The sequence below is a fragment of the Solanum stenotomum genome, chromosome 4 (assembly GCF_019186545.1).
Source record: "Solanum stenotomum isolate F172 chromosome 4, ASM1918654v1, whole genome shotgun sequence".
NCBI lineage: Eukaryota > Viridiplantae > Streptophyta > Magnoliopsida > Solanales > Solanaceae > Solanum > Solanum stenotomum.
The window spans coordinates 41,722,863-41,727,912 of record NC_064285.1 but is presented as its reverse complement, the minus strand read 5'-3'; the positions used below and the strand labels follow the sequence as shown (position 1 = coordinate 41,727,912).

General features: G+C 39.9%; 1 long non-coding RNA gene across 1 annotated transcript; it reads right to left on the bottom strand.

The window, feature by feature from the left end:
• Positions 1–1,391: 1,391 nt before the first annotated feature.
• LOC125863095 (uncharacterized) lies at positions 1,392–4,372 on the bottom strand. The gene is made up of 3 exons (XR_007446104.1): positions 4,247–4,372; positions 3,736–3,812; positions 1,392–1,587 (listed from the first exon to the last, which is right to left on the bottom strand). It is a non-coding gene; the product is annotated as an uncharacterized LOC125863095 (long non-coding RNA).
• Positions 4,373–5,050: the final 678 nt, after the last annotated feature.

Genomic DNA, 5,050 nt, shown 5'->3' with positions numbered 1-5,050 from the left:
CAATTTCATTATAACTATAATCAATATTATCTATGACTGTAACTATCCTTTCAAACGGATTTTCTATTTTTATTTTATTTATTTTATTTTTTGCTGTTATTTTATGTTTTGTTGTAAAAACATATAAGTTTTTACATCTAGCTGTAAATATTTTACTTCCTGGGGCTAGTTCTATCCCTGACATTTTCCAATATAATACTAGTGATTTATCTATATTTCTGTCATTTATTGCTACTGAGTAGTTAGCACTTATTATAAATTTAAATTTTTGGTATATGAGGTTACCTTTTACTTCATTTATTATACTTTTTTCTATGGGTTGTATAATTCTATCATCCGCTAAGTATATTTCTATGGGTGTATCTATTCCTTCTCTAAAACATGTTTTTATTAGTATTTTTTTTCCCTCCTAAATGTACATATTTAACTGGATTTTTAGCTTTAATATCTTGTATTTCTTTATTTATTATTCGTTTGTTTATTATTGGTATTTTAGCTTTTCCTTTGGTGTATTTGCAATCTATGATATGTTCTCTTTGACTTACTATATAATATTCTTCTTTTTGTCGTTTAAACCAATTTCTTATTGTTGGTATTTCGAATATTTTTTCTACGCTTAGGTCTAATTTGATTCCTTTTATTTGTTCAAATATATTATTATGAAATATTATTTTTTGTTCTGCCGATTCTTCATCTTGATATTTTTCTTTAGTTATTATTTGTATATCTGTTTCAGTCGTTGATATCGTATTCATTATCTGACTACATTACTGGATTATTTTCTGATAATTCATATATACTATCTTCACTTTCTAATTCATAATCTACGTACTCTATTTGCGTATATTTTTCATCGTCTATTATTATTTCTGATATTTGGTTTTTCTTTGGATTTTTAGGTAATTTACATTCTCTAGCTATATGTCCTAATTTTCCACAATTATAACAATTAAATTTCGTTAATTTTCTTTTTGGTCTATATGGTTTTTTGGTTTTGTAATTTTTTACATACAATCTTCTTCTTGGTTTTTTATATTTATAGTTTGATCAATATTTTTTATTATATTTCTTTCTATTTTTATAATATCTATCCGTACAACCAAATTGAGGTGCTGTTTTATTTTTGCAACATGCCAAGTTTTTTACTAATATTTTTTCCATTTTTATTTCTTCTTTATATTTTTCACATAGTTCCATTGTCACGACCCGATTTATCAAGTCATGATGGCACCTACTATAACCCACCAGCAGGTAAGCCAACCCGTAACCCGGAACCACAAGTAATGGGTCTGAGGGTAGAAATTAAACAAGAGTAGGCAAATAACAATATAAACAGGCGGAAGCAAACCAAAAACATATATACAAATAAAGATCCCTCCCAGAACCTGGAAGTCACTAGTACAGAGCTACTACAAAATGAGTACAAGTCCCAAAACTGGACAACAGAGACTGGACTGTCTCGAAGGGAAGAAGACAAGTCTATATATACAGATGGAGACCGAAATAGTACAGAACGCCGTGTGCTCACCCCCGTCTCCAGATAAGTCTACTCCAAGCTCGATCAACGCTGGCTACTAGTGCTCGGACCTGCATCACAAAATAGATGCAGAGCGTAGCATGAGTACCAAAACAACAGGTACCCAGTAGGCATCATCGGCCGACTGAGCAAGATAAGCAAAAGTAAACTGAAATGCAAATAAAGGGTCACATCAAGTGCAAAGAGTAGTAAATGGGGGGTATGTACACGAGCGTACAGGCAACAAAGACAAGCAATCTAACTAACTCCGCCGGGCTCCCATAAACCCGACGGGTACGCTCGTGCACAATAAAAGAAACCACCTGCACGGACCCCCATAAGCCCGGCAGATGGACTGACAGTTGAAGTAAAATAATGGAGCTAGAAGGTCTATCACAATATTACCAATTTCCGGACTTGTAACTGAACCATTCCCAATCATATTCCAAGATCTCATTACGTCCCGGACTTTAACCGGAATCTCTCCAACCTCCAAAACCTCAACCTACAGATGAGAGTAATCAAGACTAAACTGAAGCTTTAGTGAGGAATTGGGAATACACCACGTGCAAGCTGGACCACGGACTCGAACCGGGTACTATAGCTAATGAGTCAACCTATATGGGCTGGACCACGGACTCGAACCGGGTGCTGTAGCCAAAGGTCGGGCACGGGTGGGCTGGACCACGGACTCGAACCGGGTGCTGTAGCTGAAATCAGATCACAGGTAAGCTGGACCACGGACTCGAACCGGGTACTGTAGCTAAGCCTGGACATAAGTGAGCTGGACCACGGACTCTAACCGGGTGCTGTAGCTAAAACCAGATCACAGGTAAGCTGGACCACGGACTCGAACCGGGTACTGTAGCTAAGCCTGGACATAAATGAGCTGGACCACGGACTCTAACCGGGTACTGTAGCTGAAACCAGATCACAGGTAAGCTGGACCACGGACTCGAACCGGGTACTGTAGCTAAGCCTGGACATAAATGAGCTGGACCACGGACTCTAACCGGGTACTGTAGCTGAAACCAGATCACAGGTAAGCTGGACCACGGACTCGAACCGGGTACTGTAGCTAAGCCTGGACATAAATGAGCTGGACCACGGACTCTAACCGGGTACTGTAGCTGAAACCAGATCACAGGTAAGCTGGACCACGGACTCGAACCGGGTACTGTAGCTAAGCCTGGACATAAATGAGCTGGACCACGGACTCTAACCGGGTACTGTAGCTGAAACCAGATCACAGGTAAGCTGGACCACGGACTCGAACCGGGTACTGTAGCTAAGCCTGGACATAAATGAGCTGGACCACGGACTCTAACCGGGTACTGTAGCTGAAACCAGATCACAGGTAAGCTGGACCACGGACTCGAACCGGGTACTGTAGCTAAGCCTGGACATAAATGAGCTGGACCACGGACTCTAACCGGGTACTGTAGCTGAAACCAGATCACAGGTAAGCTGGACCACGGACTCGAACCGGGTACTGTAGCTAAGCCTGGACATAAATGAGCTGGACCACGGACTCTAACCGGGTACTGTAGCTGAAACCAGATCACAGGTAAGCTGGACCACGGACTCGAACCGGGTACTGTAGCTAAACCTGGAATAAGTAAGCTGGACCACGGACTCTAACCGGGTACTGTAGCTAAGAATCAATATCCAACCATCCGTCGCGGGAAATATCACCAAACCGATTACCATAAATAATCCTTTTAGTCCGACCCTCATATACCCCAAATCGCCGAGGAAGTATCCAATAATGAGTAAGCTAGACCACGGACTTTAACCGGGTATTTGTAGCCGATATAAAAGCAGGGCATTATGGATACAAGGTCATAAGCTGAGTTACCGACTATCAGACTCAAGTCTGCTATATCAGTCTACAAGGAGCTAACCGTCCGAAACGACGTCGGAAAAAGTTCTACTGCCCAACGACATCCGAAATCTCGCAAGTCTATGGCAACACTAGTCTAAGCCTAGACTAAGGCCAAACATACTTCAAATCAATATTATCATATACACCACCAGATATGGCTATTCAATAATATCAAGAGACATGCTGTCATAATCCAACACTTTCCCGAAATAAGGTCTAAGGCAGGAATTATAGAAATTTAGCATGCTCGACACCCGAACCCCTCCATACTCAAGCAAATCAATAAACAATTGCCTAAACATGCTCAATCTCACGAGAGAAAACCATAGCCTACCTGAAAGCCGATCACGCGTGCTCCAACTCACGGTACCGGATCTTTTCCTCTCCGAACGGTCTCCAAATGCTTCCCCACTAACAAAAGGTTAATCACCTCGTCATTACGAATATATTGACACTAAAATTATATTTTTCGGAGACGGACCCAAAATCGGGTCTAAAACGGGATTGTGGGGCCCACACTTAGAATCTCAAAATCGAATCCGTGGAAACGTCCCAACTACCTTACTAAACTAATATCCCAAAATTTTAGCACAAACAGATGCCTACAACACCGCAAATCAGCCACAATAATTAAAAAGGGCAGCCCCTTGATCACCAATTTTCGGAAAAACGAGACCCTTTCAACCCAAACAGATTATACCACGACGATCCTTGCGAAAAACTCTACAAGTTAGCCCCAAGAATGACTTAAAACGGACTTACGATGATCAAGATCTCACATTTCAAAATTCAATAACAAAACCATCCGGAAATCACACTGGCAGTGGCTAAAATTGATTTCTTACCTCAAACGAAGCCTCCCCTCGCGTTTCCGAGATCACCGCTAGATTCCCCTCGAAATTCTCTTGAAGTTTGCCTTTTGAATCACTTAATTTGGACTCAAAATGAAGGATTAATCTCAAGTTGAAGTTGGATGAAAAATATGGACAAAATTCGTTTTTAAAATCTGGAAATTTCCAGATTTCACTCCTCTGCCACGTGTCGTCACGTGGCTCTGCCACGTCACCGCCGCGTCAAAAATTCTACAACCCTTCAAACTTAAATTTCGATGTTTCGGACTCGTTCGGAGTCGGGAAAATACAAACCTTATATGGAATCTGATTGGAAACGATATTTCGGACTCAACGGTGAAGGCAAAATTTCCATTTGGAGCTCGCTTCGATGAAAAGTGGGTCCCACACCCAGTATCGTTTTGAACCAGATTCCACAATTGCTATCTAAAGTCTCGAGAAGTGAACAAAGGGTCGTTCTAGACCAAAATCAATATTCCGAAGCTAACCTAGCTGTCAGAATTTTCATCTGAGCACGACTTCCAAGAAGGTTGACCAAAGTCAACTTTTCAAGTCATTACATCCATAAACCATCGTTGCAAGAATTTCATTCTAACTCCTAAGGTGTCTATTAATTCTGCTTCATTCCAACTTTTTATTATTTTTGAATTAAAATGTTCTGATAATTTTGTAAAATATAATTTTCTTATTCCTTTACTTTCTTTTGTGTTATATGTTCCTTTATAATAGTATTCTCTAAATGCACATGTATATTCATCTATGTAACACATATTACATATTACTAATTTTATCATTAGA